Source organism: Podarcis bocagei, assembly GCF_964188305.1.
Source record: "Podarcis bocagei genome assembly, chromosome: W".
Classification (NCBI taxonomy): Eukaryota; Metazoa; Chordata; class Lepidosauria; order Squamata; family Lacertidae; genus Podarcis; species Podarcis bocagei.
This window is the reverse complement of record NC_138131.1, coordinates 33211916-33237390: the sequence shown is the minus strand read 5'-3', so window position 1 is coordinate 33237390 and position 25475 is coordinate 33211916. Positions and strand designations below refer to the sequence as shown.

Here is a 25475-nt window from a genome sequence, read left to right as displayed (position 1 = left end):
CAGCCTTGCCCAATGCACGATACTATGGCCTACCAGCCAGATGCGTACCCCTTGGCAATCTGAAAATGAAATAAACAGGGAAAGCGAGGTCAGGCGTGCACCTAGTAGTCATAAAGTTCCCCCTTACATAAGCTCTGAATGCATTCGACTTCCAGCGGCCCAGATCCTTTATTCTCTCTGCGGAGAGACCAAGATGCACCACCGTGGTTGCAGCGCCGATCCGAAAAGAGTGAGCCGCAAATTCACCCGCAGGTAGCCCGCATGCGGCCAAAGCCCTTCGCATCACCCGTGTAAACTGATGCCTGGCCAAAGGTGAGCCGTCGGCGTGAATTAAGAGGGGGCCTGGGCTACCAGGCCTTAGGTAAAGAAAATGCCTCGTATCCCTAACCGGGCATGGGCCAGGGCCTTGCACCGCCGGCAACCTTAGAAGGGCCCCCCTCCCCTGCTGGTCGGTCTTGGAGCTCCTAACTTGGACTATAAGCTCGTTTGTTGACAGGGTCAGATCACCTAAGAGGATACCCCTCCGGGCTTGAACGGCCCCTCCATCGCAAACCACCTCCCCTATGCGAAGGGCCCCGAAGAAGGCTATGGAGTAGGCAGCCGAGAACAGGCGAGCCTCATATTTTGACTAGCATATGGCACGTAATTTTTTGTGTATTTGGGTCAGAATGTCAAAAGTTATGGGCCTCCTCATGTCAGAACCAGGTGGTTGCTGCCGGCGCCACCCATCTAACGCCTTGCGCACTATAAATTTGGCGCATGGGTCAGTGTCGAAAAATGTTTTGCCAAAATATTAAATCCCCTGCAGACTGAATATTGAGAGTCCTGGGGCCCTGCCCAGCTCCCTCAAGTGAGCTAAATAATGGAGGACTTCCCTCGCTGAGGGAACCGGGTTGCGTTTTGACTTGGGAAACTTATTGCGGAACACTAGGAAGTCGGCCCACGCTTTCTTGTAGGATCTCATTGTGGAAGGGGCGACTGCACCGAATACTCCCTTCAACACTTCTTCCTCCCAAGACTCCAGAGATGCTCCGGGAAAGGCATCGATGACTGTTCCGCATCTGGCGCTAATAAGCGGAAGCGCTCCATCTGAAAGCGAGACAGAGCATCCGCGATGCCATTATTAATGCCGGGCACGAATTTGGCCGAGAAATATATATTGTTCTCTAGACACAGGAGGACGGGGCACCGCAACAAGTTTCCCACCCTAGGGGAGCGGGTGGCCTGCCTGGCAAGAACCGCTACCACTGCCTGGTTATCTGTGTTGAAGCAGACCCTATGATTGCGAAACTGCTCTGTCCAGAGGTGCACTGCCACCAAGATGGGGAAAAATTCCAAAAATGTGAGGTCCCGGGAGATAGGCTGGCCCTGCCAGTCTTTTGGCCACCTTTCTGCACACCACTGGCCCCTGAAATATACTCCGAAACCTAGGGACCCTGCAGCATCTGACTGAACCTGGAAGTCGGCATCAAGCGTCAAGCAGTCCTGCCACAGGGATATCCCATTATAATTTTCAAGGAATTGCAACCAGACTTCCAAATCTGCCTTGACTTCTTTTGAGAGGTGAACCCTATGCTGTGGTGCCCTGAGACCTGCCGACAGTCTTGCCAGCCAGCCACAGAAAGGGCGACCCGGGGCCACTACCCTACAAGCGAAATTTAAGTGACCTAGCAGAGATTGAATTTGCCTTAAAGTCACCTTCTTCAGCAGCAAAAGCTGTAGTATTGTCTCTTTAAGGGCACACAGTTTTTCCCGAGGCAGTCTGGACGTTTGGGCTATAGTATCTAATTCAATACCTAGGTAAACCAAAGAAGTGGAAGGACCCTCGGTTTTTTCTGCGGCTAATGGCACCCCTAGCTCTCCTGCTAAGGCGGTGAAGGCCTCCAGGAGGGTGGAGCACCGCTGCCTGCTATCGGCCACCAAAAAAAACCCGCTCAGCTGGAAGGGGCAAAGAGGGCGGTCCCCGGGCGTGCCTAGCCTTAAATAGGCTAGACCATGCCTCCCCGGCCCGCTGATTGGCGGGCCGGGTCGCAGACACGCCCGGGGATTCCCTACTCTCGCGGGGGCAAAGGCTAGCCCCGCGTGAGGATGTGGGAGGATTTCTGCACGCAACCCCTCTCCTCTCAAGTCGGAAATGGCTTTGGATAGAAATTAAGGGGTTTCCAGCTGTAATGCTTTAGGAGATACGAAAAAAAAGGTTTATAAATGGGTAAAAGCTTAATGGTAAGGATTTGCTGAACTAACAAATTGAAGTGGAATACAAAGAAGGGAGGTATGAGGAGGTCTGGGGAAATAAGTGTAAGGAAGATATGTTATGGAAAATTATTTGTTTTTTTAACTGTTTTTATGTTGTATTTTGTTTCTTTTTTTCATTGTTATATTTTAAAAACTTTAATAAATATCTTTTTAAAAAAAATATTGGGGAACGTCTGAGGCAATTATGGACGATATGGAGGAAAGGAATGAATGGGCCTGAAGACTTAAAGACCTACCCAAACCCCAGTGCTAAATTAATGGAGTGATTAAAAATGTTTTGCTGAGAGTTTATGTGTGAGAGACATTCGATATACAGGCTCCGGCTTTTACATAGCAGAAAGCCTTTCTCCCTTTCGTTAAAAAATTCCTGACAGTTATTTGAATTGATGGTCGAAATGATGGAAAGAGATGAACAGATCTGAGGTCCTATAGATCATCCCAAATCCTAGTGCTGCACCCCACAGAGCAAGTAAAGATTCTTGGTGGAGGAAAGAGCAAAAGGTGCTTTGGACTTCTGGACTTGAGATTCTTATTGAGCCAGCTCTTTCTTAGATGAATGAGAGAGACAATAGACATTCAAGCTCTTGTTTTTGTGTAGTATGGAGGCCTGACTTCTTTGTGTTAAAATTTGCAGAAGTTGCACCAGTTTTGCTGATTTACTTCACACTATTCTTGACTGTTGAAGGGGGTGCAGGGGAAAAAGTTTTTGTGGTGAGAAGAGCCTGGGGAAGCCAAGAGAAGATTTTAAAGAACTATTAAGTAAATAAGCCCCTCCCGACAGGGTGGGGGGGGTTACTGGGCTCCCCTCTATTGGTGGCAAGAAGAAATTACTCTGCAAGTAACAGGAAAGTTATATAAAGGCTGGTTACATGTGTAGGGAAATGGACAATGGGATTTCGGACAACTAGTGGACAAAACTGGTAACTGAGTAAAAATTTATTTATTTATTTATTCTCCTTTTCCTTGTTAAATGTTATTATTATTATGTTATTATCATCATTGATGGGACAGTGTGCATTAGAGGTGTAATATAGAAGTATTATAAAACACAATTTGTCAGGAAAAGAAGTAGCTACGGGTACTAACGGATTATAAAACAACTGGTTATGTCAAATGTGAATAAGAAATTTATGAATCCAGCGGCAGCAGTGTTATCTGCAAATCCTAAAAGGAGAAACTCAAATCAAGACACAGAAATGAATTCGGAAATGAGAGATCTTCTCCTGGGACTGAGAAAAGACATTTCAGAGTTGAAGAAAGAGATGAACGACAGTATAAGATCAACAGATCAAAAGTTGGATAAGATGGGGCAAAAAATAGAGGAAAATGCAAAAATGGTGTTAGAAATGATGGTTAAAATCAATGATCTGGTGGTTAAAAATTTGGAAATAACAAAGACTGTACAAGAATTAAAAGGGAAAACGATAAGTTTGGAGGAAGGGCTAAGAAAAGTACAGAAGGAGAACAGAGGGGGGGGAGGGGAAACAGAAAAAATTAAGAAAGAGCTGGCAGATATGAAAGAAACCCATGAGTCAGTCCTAGATTCAATCTCTATGATTGAAATGCACAGAAGAGAAAAAACATTGAGATTTAGATCTATTCCAGAAGAACCAGATGAAGTGATAGAGCAAAAAATATCATCAGAATTAGCCAAATGGATTGGAATAGAAGAACAGGAAATGAGAAATAAAATTGAGAGAGCCTTTAGAATCAGATCAAGAATTGCAAGAGCTAATAATTGGCCAGGGGACTGTCTGGTAACTTTTGTGAATATGGATATTAGAGATAAAATACTACAAATTAGCAGTACGACAAAACTTAAAATTCAGGAAAAATTGTTCCATCGAAGCTTTTAAGAAAAAGGGAAAAATATAAACCATTGGTGGAAGCACTAAATAAAAAATCAATTGTGCACAGATGGGAATTCCCTGAGGGAATTTCCTTTTTTTACAAAGGGAAAAGGAGAAGACAGCTGAGATGAGGGGCGGACGATCTTAAAAAACAATCCGAAGAGGAAGAGTCTTAAGCATTAAGGACAAGTGACTTTTCTGAATTTCTTTTTTTAAAAAAATTATTTTATTTTTATTTTATTTTTTGTTAAGAAATTGAATCACTGTGTAGTAAATAATGGAATTAAGGATTGTTACCTGGAATGTTAATGGTTTAAATGATAAAAAGAAAAGAAATAAGGTGGAATTTATATTCAGCAAACAGAAATTGGATTTGATATCTTTGCAAGAAACTCATATCACAAAACAACACACAAGAATTTTATCCAATAAGAAACTGGGACTTGATTTTGTTTCTTCAGATAAATCTAAGAAGAATGGAGTTGTAATAAACGCAAAAAAGCATTTGGAGCCGAAATTGATCTATAAAGATTCACAAGGAAGGGTCGTTGTCATAGAAATAATAGTCCTGGGGGAAAGAATTAAAGTTATCAGTTTTTACACACCGAATGAAAAAAAAAGTGAATTTTATCAAAGGTTGGAACGAGAGTTGGGGGATTTTATTGGAGAGAAAATTTTATTTTTAGGAGACCAAAATGGCGTGGTAAATCCTGATTTAGACAGATCCAAAAAGACTACTAAAAACAGCAAATAAAACTCCCCAAAACCTTTTTTCAGTTAGTAGATTTGTTAAGTTTAGAGGACGCATGGAGAATACAAAATCCGACAGTGAAAGAATACACCTTTTTTTCCCTACCCTAGTAACTCGGCAGGAAGAATTGATGCCATCTGGCTAACAAAAGATTTGACAGTCAAAATATGTAAATCTGAAATTCAACCAAAGACAATAGCTGATCATAATGCAGTACAATTAACGCTGACCTGGGGAAAGAGGAAATCTATAAGATGGAGATTAAATGAAACTTTATTGAGAGATGAAATAATAATAGAAAAAGCAAAAAAGACCTTAAAGGACTTTTTTGAACTGAATTTAAATAAGGGCACTGATTTAAAGATAGTCTGGGATGCTAGTAAAGCTGTCTTAAGAGGTTTCTTTATTCAACAAAACGTAATTCAAAGAAAACAAAAGGGGAAAAAAACAAGAAATCTTAGAGGAGATTAGAAAAAGCGAGCTGGAATTATACAAAAAACCAAATAGTGTAGAATTAAAAAGAAATATTAAGATCCTACAATCTCAATAGTTAATGCTAATAAATGCAGAAATGGAATGGAAACTAAGATTATTGAAACAAAAAACCTTTGAACATGCTAATAAACCAGGAAGGTTATTAGCATGGCAATTAAAGAAGAGAGAGGCAGAAAGGCTTATAAATAGAGTTAAGTGCGAAGGCAAAATAATAAACAACCCTAAAGAAATAGAGAAACGATTTCTCGAATTCTTTAGAGAACTCTATAAGGAAGGAAATGAAACATCAGAAGAAGTTAAAGAATATTTAGAACAGAACGGTCTACCGAAACTTACTAAAGAACAAAACGAACTGTTGAATGCCCCTGTTACATTGTACGAAATTCAAAGAGCAATTAAGGAAGCAAAGATAGGAAAGTCACCAGGGCTTGATGGCCTACCGGCAATGTATTATAAAAATTTTGAGGACATACTGTCTGACCCATTAAGAAGTATCATGAACAACATCTTAAAAGATGGAACCATGCCGGACTCATGGAAAGACAGCCTTATTGCATTAATTCCAAAACAGGGAACGGACAATCTACTTATTAACAACTATAGACCTATCACACTCCTTTTTTAAAAAAATAATAATATTTATTAAAAGTTTAAGGATTACAAAACAAAGTAAAGAAGAAAAGTAAAGGTAAACAATACAAATCAAAACATTACAGTACATATAAAGAAAAAGAAAAGAGATAATAGACCGAAAAACACAATACATCCGAACAAAAACAAAAACAATTAAAAAACACCTCCAATATTTCCATATCTTTATCTTTCATTGACTTGTTTCATCGACCTCCTCACACCTCCCTTTTTTGTATTCTAGTTATTAATTATTTCAGCAAATCCTTTCCATCTTTCACTATTTTCTGTCATTTAATTGTCTTAATTTATTTTAACCTTATCTTACCATTAAAATCCTAAAACTTATATATACTTAATTCCTTATAACATTTCTACTAAAGCCGTATAATTTCATTCCAACAATTTTTCTAACACTCATTAATTTAACAATATTTCTCTAAATAATTTTAAAAAACTTTTTCCCAATCTTCTTCCACCGTCTCTTCTCCCTGGACTCGGATTCTGTCAGTCCTTTCTATCAATTCCATATGGTCCATCAACCTGGTGATCTTCTATCCGAGGCTCTTAACTCTTTTCCATGTCCCTTCTGCAGGTCTTCTTCATATCTATAAATGTGCTTCACTTTGTCTTCTGCTGATCTTGTTCTTAGTTTCCTTCCTTTGGCACTGAGGAGTAGATCTCGGGGAAACTCCAACCTAGCAATGTCATTGTTCCTTCTCGACAGGTCAGCCCATTCTCCATAGTCAGAACTAAAGTCCAAACAATATTTCAGAGCGTGTTTCAAAGTCCCTCCAAAGCTAAAGGCCCCCACAAATCCAATCTCCCCCTGACCCAAATCCAGATCCCAAACCTGCATAGGGGAATCTAACCAACTTTCCTTCTCCAATCCAAGCGGGACTCCATCCCTCCAAATCTGGCTTTCTCTGGATTCAATCGTAAAGGGCAACAGCTTATATTCATCAAATTGCCTCTGTAAGGCCGAGGCTCTATCCACTTCAATTACTTGAGGTTCAATAACAACTTTCTCCTTCTTCTTCTCCACAGCTTGCAGTGTCAAAACAGATTCCTGAGTCAAATCCTGGGTTGTTTCTGTATAGGTATTCACTTTTAGTCCCAACTCAGTCATTTTTTTGTCCCATATTGTCAATTTTAATAATCATCACATCCGTCTTCTTATGAAGCACTTGTCTTGCAAAATGCAATCACTAGGGCTTCTTCTGTCAACATTCTTGTCCAAGGTCAGTCTCTGTATCACACGGTCAGTCTCTGTATCACACGGTCTTTAATCTCTACAGCTGGAAAATTCCCCAGATCCACTCCTGCAACAGTTTCAAAAACTCCCTCTAGAGGAAACAATTTCTATTGTAACCATCCTTTTAAACAAATATCCAGCAACAAAGTTAGTTCCGTTTTCAGTTACATTTGCTCCTTTTCAAGTGCAAAAGGAAACAATGGAAACAATATATTTCTCTTATTTAGCTATCTGTCAGCATACGTTATTCACGGTCAATGAACTTTCCCAAAAAGTCGATCTTACTGAAAGCCCGTTCCCAGGTTCAAGACGCTGGTAATTTATCTTCCTTCACTCTCTCTCCTGCAGGCTTGGGCAGTCTAAAATTCCCCCCTCTTCTCCTGCTTCCAAGGGGGGTTTAGTAGTTTTAACCGATGGAGATTTAATCCTTTACAAAAGGCTTTCCAGACTTTAGTTTGCAACGTCTTTGCTTCAGTCTATTTACAAAAGGGGAAGGCGGACTTCCTGTTTGAAACCTTCCCGTTTCAATGCCAAAGATCCAATTTTCCGTTCTACTCATGGGTAGTTGTTTAAAATCCAATTGTCCACAGGAAAAAGTCAGCGCTCTCCGGCAACAGCAATGCGGCTTCACTCCGTGAAAAAAGCAGTCGATTCAAAGCACCGCACCACTCACTCCACGTCGCTCCGGAACCCCGAAACTGGGTTTGCCCACGAGTAGGAGAGGCGCAAAAGGTGCCAGCCGAATCCCACGTCCACAGGCTTCTCCTGCCTGTGGTTTTTAATGGGTCTCCGCCTCGCCGTGGCGGTCCAGACCCTGATTTCCACGGAGCGGATTCCTCCCGATCAGAGGAAATCCGCCATTGCTGGAGGCGCTAACCTGGAAGTCCCCAGGCCTATCGCACTCCTAAATAGCGATTATTAATTATATGCAAATATTTTAGCCGAAAGATAAAAAAAGTCTTCCAGATGATTATACACAATGACCAAGCTGGCTTTTTGCCCGGGAGGCACATTTATAACAACACCAGAAACATTATAAACTTATTAGATTATTTAGACTTAAGAATAGAAAAGAAGGCAGTCTTAATGGCCATAGATGCTGAAAAAGCTTTTGATAGGGTCTCCTGGAAATTTATGAAAGGTCTATTACACCATATGGATTTTGGTATACAGTATATAAAAGGGATTGAAGCAATATATTCAAAATGAAAAGCTAAAATCATAATAAATGGAAATTTATCACAGGAGTGTGAAATCAGTAAAGGGGTCAGACAAGGTTGCCCACTATCCCCCTTAATTTTCATACTAACATTGGAAGTCTTATGTAAACGAATTAGGGAGGAAATAGAAATAAAAGGGATTATGCTGGGAAAAAGAAGTTACAAAATGAGGGCATTTGCTGATGATCTAATTATAACTACGGAGCAACCAAAACAGAGTCTAACAAAGGCGTTGGAAATAATATATGCCTATGGTAAAGTTGCGGGGTTCAAACTGAATTTAAACAAGACAAAACTATTAGTTACAAATTTGTCGCCAGATGAAAAAGCAGAATTAGAAAAAAAATAATACAAATTAAAATCTACCCCAAAATCAAGCATTTACGATTATGGATAACACCAAAGAATATTAACTTGTATGAAGATAATTATATTAATTGTTGGAAAGATATCAAAAGACAGTTGGAGACATGGACAAGCCTAAACTTATCATTCCTGGGCTATATTTCGGTAATTAAAATGATAGTCTTACCAAAGCTACTCTTTTTATTCCAAACAATTCCAATTATAGGAAAGACCAGCAGTATTGACAAGTGGCAAAAAGAAATTTCTAAATTTTTGTGGAAGGGTAAAAGACCAAGAATAAGATATTAATAGATACTGTAGAAAGAGGTGGTTTCGGGTTACCGGATTTGAAGCTATATTACAAAGCCTCATGTCTTATCTGGTTGAAAGATTGGTGTTTATTAAAAAATTGGGATATTTTAGTTCTAGAAGGTCATGACACACGTGTCAGGGAACTGCCATCAGTGCCGGAGGGAGAGAGCAGAAGCCAGAGGGATTCCAGAGAGCGTCCAGGGATCGGGAGAAGCAGCCCATCTTAGAATCATAGAATCATAGAATCATAGAATCATAGAATCATAGAATCATAGAATCATAGAATCATAGAATCATAGAATCATAGAATCATAGAATCATAGAGTGGGAAGAGACCACAAGGGCCATCGAGTCCAACCCCCTGCCAAGCAGGAAACACCATCAGAGCACTCCTGACATATGGTTGTCAAGCCTCTGCTTAAAGACCTCCAAAGCAGGAGACTCCACCACACTCCTTGGCAGCAAATTCCACTGTCGAACAGCTCTTACTGTCAGGAAGTTCTTCCTAATGTTTAGGTGGAATCTTCTTTCTTGTAGTTTGGATCCATTGCTCCGTGTCCGCTTCTCTGGAGCAGCAGAAAACAACCTTTCTCCCTCCTCTATGTGACATCCTTTTATATACAGTGGTGCCTCGCAAGACGAAAAGAATCCGTTCTGTGATTCTCTTCGTCTAGCGGTTTTTTCGTCTTGCGAAGCAAGCCCATTAGCGGATTAGCGCTATTAGCGCTATTAGCGCTATTAGCGCTATTAGCGGCTTTTAGCGGCTTATCTGCTGATCAGATCAGCTGATAAGCGGCTTAGCGGCTTAGAAAAAGGGGGGGGGAAGGAAAAAAAACCCCGCAGGAACTCACAAGGCATTGTCGTCTTGCGAAGCAAGCCCATAGGAAATTCGTTTTGCGAAGCACCTCCAAAACGGAAAACTCTTTCGTCTAGCGAGTTTTCCGTCTTGCGAGGCATTCGTCTTGCGGGGCACCACTGTATTTGAACATGGCTATCATATCACCCCTCAACCTCCTCTTCTCCAGGCTAAACATGCCCAGCTCCCTTAGCCGTTCCTCATAAGGCATCGTTTCCAGGCCTTTGACCATTTTGGTTGTCCTCCTCTGGACACGTTCCAGTTTGTCAGTGTCCTTCTTGAACTGTGGTGCCCAGAACTGGACACAGTACTCCAGGTGAGGTCTGACCAGAGCAGAATACAGTGGCACTATTACTTCCCTTGATCTAGATGCTATACTCCTATTGATGCAGCCCAGAATTGCATTGGCTTTTTTAGCTGCCGCGTCACACTGTTGGCTCATGTCAAGTTTGTGGTCAACCAAGACTCCTAGATCCTTTTCACATGTACTGCATGATTCTCTTCTGGGGAAGAGAATCAGCGTAGCACCAGTGGAGAAGGGGGGCAGATGGGGGATGCGGCGAGGCGGTCCCATGATTCCTTGCCTGGGACCAGCGGGGAGAGTAGGGGTTCTCCGTTGCCCATGCCCTCCTTGCGCAGAGAGGGTAGGCGGAGACTAGGTGTCAAAGAGCTTCTTTGCTGGAAGAAGTTTAAGAAACGCCCACTCACGGATTCTGCCAGCGACTGAGTCAGCCACGGTGGACGTGCCCAAGGATTAAGGCTTTCTGGGAGATGATATACAATGAATTGAAAAAGGTATTTAAATATACCTTCTTGAAGAAACCAGAGGCCTTTCTCCTGGGCATAGTCGGCCAATTGGTGCCAAAGAAAGATAGAACTTTTTTATGTATGCCACAACAGCAGCAAGAATACTCATTGCAAAGTATTGGAAGACACAAGATCTACCCACCCTGGAAGAATGGCAGATGAAGGTGATGGACTATATGGAACTGGCGGAAATGACTGGCAGAATCCGAGACCAGGGAGAAGAGTCGGTGGAAGAAGATTGGAAGAAATTTAAAGACTATTTACAGAAATATTGTAAAATTAATGAATGTTAGAAGGATGTTGGATAGAAATTAAGGGGTTTCCAGCTGTAATGCTTTAGGAGATACGAAAAAAAAGGTTTATAAATGGGTAAAAGCTTAATGGTAAGGATTTGCTGAACTAACAAATTGAAGTGGAATACAAAGAAGGGAGGTATGAGGAGGTCTGGGGAAATAAGCAAATGAAAATATGTGATGGAAAGACTGAATTGTTTTTAACTATTTTTACTTTGTATCTCTCTTTTTTTTCTTCTTTTTCTTTTGTAATTTTTTGAAAATCAGAATAAATATTTTTAAAAAAAACAAAGTTGAAGAAAAGATTTTGGAAGATAAAAGGGGAAAAATATTTACTTTTATTATTATCATTTTCTGTGCGGGTGTAGGTGTGTGGGTGTCTACACATATATGTTGTTGTTGTATGCAATGTTTGGGAGGAAATAAGACGGTAAATAACAAACAACAAACTAAATATCGATGTATGTGAATTTTTATTTCTTAATTATATTTTGTGGTAGTATGGCTGTATTGTTTTTTGAAACATAAAACCATTCAATAAAAATTATTTTAAAAATATATATATACAGCCAAGGTGTGTCACCATCACAACGGCATAGCAGTGTGAATTTGGTGAGTAACGGGGAACTCTGCATTTGTGTAATCAAGGAATAAAGTCCCAGGAGGAAAGATCACCCAGTTGTGGCCTGCGTATTGTCCTACCCAGTGCTTTTTTTCCTGAGGGGACGCGAGGGGCATACGCATACCCCTAAACATCTTGTGAATCTATGTTTGGCCTCATTGAGGGGCAGTATTTCAATATGCCTAGGAAAATGAGAGTACCCCTAAACATTTTTTTTTTAAAAAAGGACTGGCTTTTTAAAAAAGCACTTTCTTTCTGTATTGTCGCCCCATAATTTTTCACTGCTTAGAACAGGGGTTCCCAGAGTGGGCACAGGCTGTGGGATTAACCAGAGGGTGCTAGGAGGCAAGAGGGGCATTGGGGGTATAACTATCAGAATTTGAAAAACTGGTATCACTCGATCAAGCTCATCGATTTTACTGATTTAATTGAACTAAATAGTTTTAACTGGATTTGGAATAAATGTGCAATTGATCGTTGCTGTTTTGAATTTTATTGCGTTATTATCTTCCTTAGTTGGTCATGCAAACCACTATTCTGGATACCGTTGTACCTCTGCTCCCGAATGCCTTGGGAGTCAAACGTTCTTTTGGAAGCCGAACGTCCAGTGGGGCTTCCACGGCTTCTGATTGGCTGCAGGAGCTTCCTGAGGCCAATCAGAAGCTGCACTTTGGTTTCCAAACGTTTCAGAAGTCAAATGGACTTCTGGAACGGACTCCGTTCGACTTCCAAGGTACGACTGTACAGTGGAACCTTGGTTGTCGAACATAATCCGTTCCGGAAGACCGTTCGACTTCCGAAACATTTGACAACCAAGGATCAATTGCTGATCGGCAAATTCTTTTTTAAAAAAGGAGTTCCGTTCAACTTCCGAGGTGCATTCAAAAATGGAAGCATTCGCTTCCGGGTTGTCGGCGTTCAGGTTCTGAATTGTTCGGCTTCCGAAGTATTCAACAACCAAGGTTCCCCTGTAATGCTTTTTATAGAGTGGGACTGTAGGAGGCACTGGGGATGAGTCTATGGAACCAAGCGGGCAGCAGCCCCAGAAAGTTTGGGAACCACTGGCTTAGAAGTCCAGAGTATGGTACAGGCAATCCTCATTTTGCGTAAGGGTTTAGTTCCGGACCTCTGAGCAGCTTGGCGGACCGCATGTTCACTCCTTTTTTCACTCCTTTTTGTGACGTCTATATGACGTTTTAGGGCTATTTCTGGGTTTGGAGCCCTGCATGTGAGCAATATGGGGAACACAATCAGATGAGCTTACGAAAATAAACTCATGAGAGTTTAGCATATTATGCTTGTCACAAATACACACACACACACACACACACACACACACACACACACTCAACAAATGAAAAGAAAAAGCCATATATTTTAACTTTATTCTCTTCTTTGGAGTTCTTAGTGTTAAGAAATATGATGAGATGCTACTTGAAATGTGTTTTACATGCAGTATTTCTTTTGATCAACATAACACCACAATGTGCAACTTACCTAGCATAAAAGTGTTGTCATGTGTGTCATTTAAACCTCTTTTTAGGACTGCCATAATCACTTCCCTGACTTTACCTTACTAAAAATAATTCCTTCCAGTAGCACCTTAAAAACCAACTAACTTAGTTCTTGGTATGAGTTTTCGTGTGCATGCACACTTCTTCAGATACACTGAAACAGAAGTTGCCAGATCCTTCTATATAGTGAGAAGGTGGGGAGGGGTATTACTCAGAAGGGTGGTGGGAATGGGAGATTGGCAGATAGCTGAGATGAGCCTGTTGACGACTCTTAACGACTGTAATAGGTCTTACAGGAAAAGGCAAGGGGTGAGAAGGTGAGAAATGGCTTAGTCATGTATAATGAGATAAGAATCCAATGTCTCTGTTCAGACCAGGTCTCTCCATGGTTTTAAGTTTGGTAATGAGTTGCAATTCAGCAGCTTCTCTTTCCAGTCTATTTCTGAAATTCCATTGTAGTAAAATAGCTGGGTATTTTAGTTCTGAAAAAGATAAAAAAGTTTTGCTGTAGGTTTGCATCTACAGCAAACCTTTTCAGAACTAAAATACCCAGCAGATGAAGTTAGACAACAGATCAACAGAGCCAGACTGATATCCAGAGAGAACTTGCTGCAAGACAGACCCAAAAAAGAAAATAACAGAACACCTCTAGTCATCACATACAGCTCCCAAGTTAAAACAGTACAACTATATAGAAGGATCTGGCAACTTCTGTTTCAGTGTATCTGAAGAAGTATGCATGAACACGAAAGGTCATACCAAGAACTAACTTAGTTGGTCTTTAAGGTGCTACTGGAAGGATTTTTTTTTTTATTTTTTTTGACTATGGCAGACCAACACGGCTACCTATCTGTAACTTTACCTTACTAGATTGCCAAAAACACAAGTTGGCCCTCGTGCTTCTGCTTTATTTGGGTTCCCAACTTACTATAGCTATGTTTAAAAAATACAGTATGCATTTAAACATGACATTCTTGCTTTTGTCTTGAGAAACTTTATTTGAAAAGCTATCAGTCACGATTACAATTAGATGGTATAGCAATAACTGCAGAAATCAGTTTCTTGCACAACAGCAATTATTATTTGCTAAAGTAATAGTTCTGCTGCTCTGGTTCACCAGAAGCGGCTTAGTCATGCTGGCCACATGACCTGGAAGCTGTACACTGCCTCCCTCGGCCAATAAAGCGAGATGAGCATCGCAACCCCAGAGTCGGCCACGACTGGACCTAAAGGTCAGGGGTCCCTTTACCTTTACCTTTTTCTCTCTAAGCCTGACACTTGTTTAAAGAAAATGTGGGGTGCATTTTTACAGGCACTTACAAGAGGGTCAATCTTGCTGAACTCAGTGGGGCTACTCAGTGAGTAAAACTGCTCAGGGTTGCACAGCTGGTGAATTAAATGTATGTGTTTTGGAAGTCGAATGGAATGGCTGTCTTTTAATATCTCTACACTTGTGTTATTTTTTTTTTATCTGGGTTGTTCCGACCCCCCGGACTCGCCGCCACGGCTGCTGCCGCCTCCCTAACTGGGAGAGATAAGTGAAAGGTTCTCCTGGGCATAAATCCTCTGCCCTGTCGACCAGCTCTTTCCTTTTGTTTTAGCTTACTGCATATTGCGAAGTGAAGTTTGCCCGACTGCTAAACCGGGCTGTTTCAAAAATCCTAGGATCAAGGAAGAGGGGAAGGAAGAGGCTTGAACTGGCTGCCTTACCGTGAATAATTTTACGGCACCACTCTCCTGGAAGTGGTAGTATTCCTGTGAGGAAGACTAAAGGATTTAAGGAGCTCCCCAGCACAGTGCTTACGATGGTTCCCCTGCAAAATTGACTTATGGGCCATGGAAAAGGCCCAAGAGACCCTGACGAGGCATTATCCTCTCCGAGGCCTAAGCAATCAAGGAAGGGTTCACCTAAAGGTGGGAGAGGCCCCGAGGAATGTATATACTCAATAGCAATTCAAAATTGTTTCGATCCTCTAACTGCCCTTGAAACAACATCAAAAGATGAGGCCCCTGAGATGCTACAAATTGGTAAAGCTAATGGTAACACAAATGGGGATGGTCCCTATCCGAAGGAGGTGTTGGTAGCCGAATCTGCGGACTGCACAGGTTGTGAGCAACTCCATCTAATAATTAGAACTCTAAACTGTATATTTAAGAGAATTGACGGTCTATCCTCTCAGCTGCATAGCCTTCAGCAAAAACTGGATGACCAGCTGGTACAGACAGCCCAAGATGGGGCAGTAGATGTTCCATTGTGCCGGCAGAAAGCGCCACCAAACACTGATCGCATGAAGAACTACAAATACAATCTCAACCCCTCACTGAATCGCCAATCCCTGACTCTACATCCGAGGAAGATTTCCCTAACCTTCCGGGAAAGGGACCCAAGTTGGGCTACGCTACATGGGACTAAAAAGCACCTTAAATGGCTTCTAAAACTCAAGACATCACAAATAGATCTTTGTGCCGTGCTTCCATTAATCCACCAGAACAGATATCAGAGAATGTTGCTGGCTTTCCACTCTGCAAAAATCCCCTCTCTTATTATTAAGCAAAAAGTGCTCTTGAAGAGTCATGGCATTTTTCCAACGAGAGTCTTCATGGATTCCATAATTAGACCCCTCCTATTGGAGGGATTAATCAAGGAGACAGTACAACCTTCCCGTCTTGAATCACAAAAGAGGGCTGAGCCTGGGCCAGTCCCAAAATACCTCCACTCCTACAACTAAACACTACGATTGTGCCAGTAACTCTTTGACACCCCAGGAGGAAAGAGAGCTTATCGCCTCCTTTGGAGAGTTACCAGCGAGGGAACAACAAGAAATTATAAATAGGCTAGACTTACTTAAACTTCAGTTTCTAAGTATCGCCTGCAATGGAGTTTTGACGCATAATACCCACGCTAATTTAGTGGTGCCATGCCCCATGGAGGTGGAATCAACAATTCCCCAATATCCAGCATATAAGGTGCCTTCTGCATTGGACGGGAAGGTCTCACTGCTGGAGGCAGACTCTTCGCCGCCCCTTCACGCTAGTAACTCTTCCCTGCTTCTAATAGACTTATCTGTTCCCTCCGTGATTAACCGATCAAAGAATGGAACTCAGGATAACACCCCCCTGGATAAATCGTTGTCCCTTCATCCCTCCATGCCGGACTTGGAATCAACATACATCGAAGACCATCAACGACCTGAGACGGTAGTGGCCACTCCAAGTCAGGCTTCTCCAGCGCATTCTTGTCCACCAAAAATCCAACAATTACGTGAGGAAGACACTATAGTGTCGAGAGTCACCACAGAGTGGACTGAAGACCCAGCAGGACATATAAATCAAATGATCACAAGTGTATCGGTTAGATCCCCAAAAAAGACGGCTCCAGAGGACTTGGCAGGAGCCTCTTCAGAGCCTAGTTGGGCCCAACAGCTAAAAACGCTAAATATTATCTCTACCCACCAGGATGCTAACTCTCTTCTGCTCCCCAAAAATTCTGGCCCTTGTGATTCGATCTTGTCACAACCGGCTCGCACTAGAGCAAAAGACACCCCACAACTGGTGCGCACCAGAGCAAAAGACTCACCACACCAGGACGACAACTTTCAGCAAAGGAAAATAACGGACTTCTTTAAGGGAGCGTCCGGGCCGCATAAGAGCCCCCCACAAGAATTTAAATGACGGTTAGCCGGACAACCCAGAAAACCACCAATATCGATCCTCTGCTGGAACATAGCTGGCTGGCGTAGGAAAAAATGTGACCCAGATTTCCAGTCGTATATTAACTCGTTTCATATCATTCTATTGCAAGAAACTTGGGAGGAGGGTGAAATTGTCATAAACGGATTTGAACTATTATCCCTCCCAGCTTATCCCTCCCAGAAAGGAGGACGGCCGAAAGGTGGTCTAGTAATTGGTATCTCACTGAAGTTGCATTTCAAATTTTCATTAGTTTTGACTGCTCCCCCTTATGCTTTATCCGGGTTGATGTCGGGGGGAAAAGTATCACTGCTAATCTCCAATGTCTACCTCCTGCCAGGGGGTTCGTCCCTTGAACTGCATGATAGATGGGAAATATTAGAAGATCATTTAATATCATGCCGAGTCAAATATGCCAATAGTCAATCCTTAATTGGTGGTGACTTTAACGCACGTATAGCAGCAAATTGGGCCGACTTAACTAAAGCTAAATGGTGCACTGCGCCATGCCTCGACAATTATGATTTGAGACATGCCTTAGGGAGAGCCTCAAAAGACTCTAAAGTAAACGAGGCTGGAGTACTTCTTTACCATATGGCTATTCGTTTAAACTTAGTACCCCTGAATGGCTGCTGCCCTCCTGATATACCGGGGGAGTTCACCCACCTAGGCATAAAACCAAACAGTGTACTAGATTACCTTTTAGCCTCGAGTGACCTGATTTCGAAAGCTCTCTCTTTTAAGATTGACAATATTCAGTATAGTGATCACCTCCCACTTACTGCCACGTTTGCTCTAGACTGGCATGGGGACGAGCACAGTCATCCAACTCAATTAGATACTAATGCAGAAAACCCGGTAGAGGGTATTAATACGGCATTACGAGTGAAGGGTTTAAAGTGGTCTGTAACGCAGGCTCAAAAATATTCTGAATTTTTTCAGCAGGAGATCATACAAACCTATTCAGCCCTTGGCATAACTTCATACGAACACGATCAAACTATTAATCTATTTGCCAATCTGTTGAATGACTTCACGTCATTCTTTACTGTCCCAATCCACCAGGCAAATTGGGCCCACTCCAAGACAGGTGCACCGTGGTTTAACCGAAATTGCAAGCAAGCCAAACAACATCTCTGTGCTATTTATAATGATTACAAATCCTCAGGGGCGAGTATGCTTCCCAAGGAGGACTATCAGGCAAAATCAGCTTATAAATATGTGCAAAAAAAGGCCAAACAGGAATGGCAATTGAACCGCTGGCAAGCACTTATAGCTGCCTCAAGCACCCGTAATTCCCGAAAATTCTGGCTGTTGGTTAACAGAAAATCTAAAAGATACCCCTTAACAGTTATTCCTGCCCCAATTTGGGAATCCTTTCTAAGGAACTATTTTGCCTTACCAGACCTTAATATTAATACAATCGATGGAGTCTATGAGCAGCTCCCTCTTTGGCCACCCACTGACCCGGAAGAAATCCACGGACTCATTTCTAATCTTAAAATTGGAAAAGCCCCTGGTCCCGACCTAGTCCCGGCGGAAGCTATAAAACTTCATGCAGACTGATGGGCGAAAACCCTGACCGCTACTTTTGATGCCGTAAATAACAGTGGGAAGGTACCAAGAATATGGAAGGATGCGATTATTGTTCCAATTCATAAAAAAGGCTCGACAGATGATCCGGGAAATTACAGGAATATCAGTTTATTGTCATTAATTGGGAAAATATATGCACGGTTCTTGTTAACTAAGCTTACTAAGTGGGCCGAAGAGAACAACCTGATTGGGCCTGAACAGGCTGGTTTTAGACCGAATCAGTCAGCGGTTGATCAGGTCTTAGTTTTATACCACCTTGCCCGGAAATATTCCTCCCCAAATAGAGGCCAACTTTGTGCGGCCTTTATTGATTTAAAGGCCGCTTTTGATAGCATCCCCAGAGGATTACTTTGGGGAAAATTAGCTCGATGGGGAATAGACAAAAGACTTTTGTGGCTAATAACTAAATTGCATGACGGATCGGCCGCTAGGGTGAGAATCACTCCGGCTGGCGACCTCTCAAATCCAGTAACTATCAATAGAGGTGTTCGTCAAGGATGTATCCTTGCTCCGACCCTTTTTAACCTATTTATAAGTGATATGAGGGCGTCTCTGATAGAGTCTCAAGAAACGATCCACGCCCCCCGTCTTGCCCAATATCGTTGCCCCCTTCTACTCTACGCAGACGACACAGTGATCCTATCCTTCTCAAGAGTCGGCCTCAGGAGGGCATTAAAAATCTTCGATGTTTACTGCAAATCAAATTTTCTTACAATTAACCATGTTAAGTCCAAAGTTCTAATTTTCACCAAGAGTCGAAAAACCTATAATTGGAGAATAGACGGAAAAGCTATTGACCAAGTCTTTAAATTTCAGTACTTGGGAGTCTTTCTCCAACACAACATGGGCTGGAAGGTCCATATTGCATATGTATTAAACAGAGCTAAAGCCCTTTCCTATGCGTTATTGCGTTCTTTCTTTTCAGATGGGTCTTTCCATATTCCATCAGTGTTAAAAGTTTTCAAGGCAAAGGTGATTGCAACAATAGCATATGCAATCCCATTATGGGGGTCCTTTGTTAACCTAACCCATTTGGAGGTAATCCAAAACCAGCTTTTAAGAAGGTTGCTAAAATTACCCAGGTGTGTAAGCAATACTGCTATACGACTGGAACTAAATGTTACATCTCTAGAAACCACACTATGGAAATGCATCCTCTGTTACTGGTTGGCATTATGGCATAAACTTCCAAATCTCCACTTGATACAGTGTCTCTGGAGAGATGACTTCCCTAGCCCCTGGGCAAAAATAATACATGGGAAACTTGTGTCCCTAGGACTATCTCCATCTGTACTATTAAAATTGGATTTAATTTCTGCCAAAAGAATTATAACTCACAAATTAGAGGAGATGGATTTACAATTTAATATTGCGACAGGTGGTGGCACCTGTTCGCCGATAAACCTTGGCTTAACACCACCAACAAAACTTCCATCTTACTTAACTACCTTATCTGTGGTGACGCACAGGTATGCCTTTATAAAGGCTAGATTCAATGTTTTCCCATCAAACGTGTTGGGTAACAGACTCTCCAACGGTCAGATCTCACTCCTCTGTGACTGTAAAAGTGGATCTATAGAATCGTTATATCATATAATCTTCTGTTGTCCATTACATTCGGCAGCACGGTCCAAGTTTCTGGCTCCATATTTATCGAGAATTGCTGACGGTCCTCAGGAAGCCCAAATAATATACTTATTAAACGACGAAGATACAAGTAGATCCCTTGCAGTCGCTAGATACCTGATTAATGTTTTATTTCAAAAGAGGAGAAATGGATCACTGTATATCTCCGACAGCTTAGCTAAATTTAAGAACCATCAATAAGTGCCAGAACTAAGACGCATACCCCCCAAAATCTGATGGATCTGAATGGCGGTTTACATAGGGGGAGCTTATTGTGTATAGTGTTTACTTAACTGAAGTAAAATTGGTTCTATATGGGTGTTTTAACTTGGAACTGTTTAAACTGTATTGTTTATGGATAAATTCTGATGTATTGTTTCGATATGGGCCAATGGCCGCAATAAATCTAATCTAATCTAATCCGGAACGGATTACATTCGAGAACCAATGAATCACTGTACTATCAAATTCCAAATCCACATGAAAAAAACCCTCAGCATTCTAGCAGATTCCTTACAGGACTATAATTCCACACTGTATATCTGCTTCAGGGCGCCCCGCGCTCCCGGCAGCAGGCTGCTATCCGCAGCCTAGGGAGCCCTGTGGGAACTCCCGTGAGCTCCCCAGGCTTGCTGATAGGTTCCTGAAGCCTGGAGAGTGAGAGGGGTCGGTGCGCACCGACCCCTCTCGCTCTCCAAGCTTCAGCGAAAGCCTGCATTCGCCCCATAGGACGCACACAGATTTCCCCTTCATTTTTGGAGCGGAAAAAGTGTGTCCTATAGGGCGAAAAAAACGGTATATTGCAATGCCCACCATCCCTGACCATTAGCCATGCTGGCTGAGACCATCTGTATGGCCACAGATTGCCCGTCCCTGATATTTTATTTTTATGGGTTTTCCACACACATCTGCTCAGCTTCTGTGAGAACAGGATGCTTGAATAGTTGGGCCATTGGCCTGATCCAGCAGGCTCTTTTTATGTTCTTACGTTAGAGGTATGCTGCCTTTGTGCACGGCTGTTCTGCTTACCTCTCATGTTCAAGCCATCATAAACGAGTGAGTGCCTGAGCATGCGCAGAGTGCCACCCTCCCTCAGTGGTGAAATAAATAATCACTACTTTTACTTGAAGCCCTGATAGCCATCGCACCCAGCAGCTCTGGTATGTTTCGTGCACACAATAGAGCACCCTTGATGGATCAAGACCGATGAGACAATGCCACGTTGTGTTTCTGTTCCGTAGAAGTTGCTTCAACTTTCGTGCACGCAATTTCTGCTTTTGATGGAGACCTTGGCATTATGATAAGAGCAGTGGCGTAGCGTGGGTTGTCAGCACCCGGGGCAAGGCAAATAATTTGCGCCCCCTAACCCGTGGATTTTAGCACTCGAGTCTCTTCCACTAGATTAGTTAAAGAAACCCTTACCCCCTAAGCACATGTATTGTTTGTTATGAAAATACTGATGTAATTAAAGTAAAATGCATCTAAATACAAGTTTATTTTCAAACACTTTATTGAGTGTGAACATGCATCACACATTCTCCACATTTTCAGCAGGTCTATGAATACAAATCTACAAATGTAGTAACCTAGCATGGGCCATGCTATTATATGTCGTCTCACAACCATCGTAAACGACAAAAAATATCAAGAACAAAAACTAAACATCAAAATGAAACCATACCCTGGAGATGATCCAAGACTGGGCTAGATGGAGCCAACTTCCTCAATCCTATACCTCTAATTGTAATTCTTTAATAGAAGTGCAAGATATCAATCTGTATATACAGATTAATTTAAATTCGGCTGCTTTTAATTTGCGCAAATTTTTCAACAACGGAACTGAAATCTACATTAAAGTCTCTCTCAATTGATAGTATTGCTAGATTACTCAGTGTTTCTTGGCTCATTGTAGATCTCTGATATGTTTTAATTAGTTTAAGAGCCAGTGTGGTGTAGTGGTTAAGAGCGGTAGTCACGTAATCTGGGTAACCGGGTTCGCGTCTCCGCTCCTCCACATGCAGCTGCTGGGTGACCTTGGGCCAGTCACACTTCTGTGAAGTCTCTCAGCCCCACTCACCTCACAGAGTGTTTGTTGTGGGGGAGGAAGGGAAAGGAGATTGTTAGCCGCTTTGAGACTCCTGAAGGGGAGTGAAAGGCGGGATATCAAATCCAAACTCTTCTTCTTCTTCTTCTTCTAAGTTTTGAGAAACTTCTTTCACAACTCGCTGTAGAAACAGTGATAGTAAGAAAGATTCTTAATGTGACAACAAAGTTAGTTAAACTTTCTTGCAGCTTCCACTTATACACCCAGCGAAGCAAATCTAAAGCTGACCAGTTTGCAACCTGCTCATCAGGATTGACCTCCTTATACAAGATAATGTGGTGCCGAAGTCGAGTTATTTCGGTAAGCATAGATGCAGCATTCAATTCTGTGTACTGAGCACACATGTGCAGAATTTGTTTCTTAATAAAATCATCTTTTCCAGTATCCAACAATGTTTGGATTTGCAAAAAAGCAAATCGCTGGTGAAGTGTATTCATCTGTGTAGTACGTTTTTTAATTTCTGCCTGAAGCTGATCAATTGCTTCCAGTTGTTCTCTGCTTGTTTCCTGTATTAAGGTCAAGCCAGCATCGCAACTCTTCTCACCATCCATCTTCTTGCGTCTTCCAACTCTTCTCTCTGTAGGTATGCAATAGGTTTTGCATACCTGCAGAGCTTTCTCAGTTGCCTTTGACACTAGACTATCACGTTTTTCATGACAAAATAAAGCCAATGCTTTTAATTTTTGCACGCATTGATCAAGCGCAAGTCCTTCTTGCTGCAGGTAGATCTGAGTATCATTTACTTCGGTTAGTACTGGGTTCCAAAAATGCAAGAAAGAGAAAAAAACATATGTCATTATGCAAACTAAAAGACTTCCTGCATCACCCCTGGTTTCAGAGGTTTCTTCCGGCCCATCTCTCAATGCTTCCAAAGCGTCTGTTATTTTCTCAGTGTGTTCAGCAAGTACGCATACAGCTACCATTGAATTTGGGGCTGGTGGTGGAGGAAATCATTATTCTTCCCCCTTGCTACCCCCCCCAAAGCATAAGAGAGGGACTCCGAAGAGAGTGAAGCGGGACTTCACCCCAGGGTATCTCGGAAGCCCTCGAGGCAGCAACGCCTCCACCCCCTGGAAACAGCAGGAGGGGAGAGCGAGAGCGCTCTTGTGCCCCAGTCCTGCTTTGAGTGCTTCTCATTGATGCGTCTGCTTGGCCACTCACTTTACATGGGCCCTTGTGGCCTTGATCCAGTAGCCGGGTCCTTCTTTGGAAAGAGCGAGCGCCTCCTAAGCATGTGCAGAGCGCCTCCTAAGCACGTGCAGAGCGCCTCCTAAGCACGTGCAGAGCGCCTCCTAAGCATGTGCAGAGCGCCTTCTAAGCACGTGCAGAGCGCCTCCCTCCGCCCCTGCCACGGGGAGCTCAGCCTGCACGTGGGCAGGCCCTTTGCGTCACGTGCGCTTGGCGCGCTGCTCTTTCCAGCTTCCTCCCCTCCGGGCCAGCGGCTCCACCTCTTTTCCTTTGCCTCTTTGAGCCGCTTAATTCCCAGCAAGGAATTAGCAGGCTCGCTCCACATCCTCCTCCTCCTCCTCCCGACTTTGCTGCTGCTGCTGCGCGGCTTTTTTCCTCTAGCGACGGCACGCTGTGCCTTGGAGAGGTTCCCGGTTCCTCGAGGGGGGCCGGCCAAACGCGCCCCCAAAAATCTTGCGCCCGGTGCGGCTGGCACCCCTGGCACCCCCCACGCTACGCCACTGGATAAGAGAAACAGGAACAGCACTTACGGCGCCCAAACAAAAGTGAAAGCAGAACAAGTTTGGACAAAACAGCACAGCAGTGTGTCAAAGTTCCCTGGAGTCCCAATTGCACATTTCCTCCCCTGCCAGGTAGATTTCGGCAGTTCATAGTCTATGTTTTATGTGGATCTGCCCACATATAATTAATGGAAAGGTCCATCTCCTGTTCCCATTGCCGATTGATATAAGAGGTGTGCTCAGTTTGTTTTTAGGGCGTCCTTCTTTTTGCAGGGAATGGGGTGTAGTATTTTTTGGTATTAATTCCTATACTATTTTCATCATCATCATCATCATCATTTATTACTTATACCCCGTCCATCTGGCTGGGTTTTCCCAGCCACTCTGGGAGGCTTCCAACAAAATATTAAAAATACAATAAAACATCAAACATTAAAAACTTCCCTAAACAGGGCTGCCTTCAGGTATCTTCTAAAAGTATAAGTTATATATCATTCATAATTCCACTTCATATCATTTTCATATAATTTAATTGTGATATTATGTTTTCAATACAGTGGTACCTTGCTTCTCGAACTTAATCCGTTCCGGAAGTCCATTCGCCTCCCAAAACCATTTGAAAGCCAAGGCGCAGCTTCCGATTGGCTGCAGGAGCTTCCTGCACTCAAGCGGAAGCCGCGTTGGACATTTGGCTTCCGAAAAACTGGAACACTCACTTCTGGATTTGCAGCGTTTGGGAGCCAAGCCGTTTGACTACCAAGGTACAACTGTAAGTCTGATTGAATTTGGTGGGGCTTCCTCTCAGGCAAGTGGGTTTAGAATTGCAGCCTAAAGCAGCTTTGGAGGCTGGCTTTGTCCACACTATGAACTTAGGACTTGCCTGCACCAGAGCAGAATTTGCAGTCTAGAGTAGATTTGCATCACCCTGTCTCCCCATGAATATATGGGCCTTCAGATGAGATACTTCCCACCCCATTGTTCTCCTGGGCCTTTTGCCCTTTAAATTCAGGGTTTTTTCAGTCCTCAGAAAGTCCAAAATGGGCATGATCGAGAAACCCCTTTGCACGTAGTACAAGAAACATGTATTAGTGCTGAGCCCCAGAATAAATTTCCCCCATCATATTTGGGAGACAGATAAAACTATAACAAAAGATTTTTATTTCTTTTTCTTACAGAGGAACAGCGCAATTCTATGTGTCTTTGCTTTAGGAAAGACCTCTAGGAATTTCTGGTTACAAATCAAAACTTAGCCACCATGCTGAAAATAATGCAGGGCCTACCGTAGCTTTGCAAATAAGCCCACAAGTGACTAGCCCTCAACATTTCACTTGTTCGCCTTGACCTCATTAAGTAGAGAAGTGTACTGTCATTTTGTGACAGAGAAGTTTCCTCCAAGGCAACTGTCCTAGAATGCCAGTCTGCAAAATTTGCCAGTCACCATTAAGTAGATATCTCATTCGCGAAGTCAGTTGTTTCATTTCACAAATGCTGTTTTTGTAAGAGACCCAAACAAATCGGGATGCTCTGCTTACCTTTTGGCGTCGATGCTCAGTGAGGACGTCCAG

The 25475-nt window shown here is 42.6% G+C and overlaps 1 long non-coding RNA gene across 1 annotated transcript; it reads left to right on the top strand.

Moving 5' to 3' along the window:
* The first annotated feature begins 3348 nt into the window (after positions 1-3348).
* On the top strand, positions 3349-3726 carry LOC308578064. Its single transcript, XR_014003831.1, has 2 exons — positions 3349-3404; positions 3496-3726. It is a non-coding gene; the product is annotated as an uncharacterized lncRNA (long non-coding RNA).
* Positions 3727-25475: the final 21749 nt, after the last annotated feature.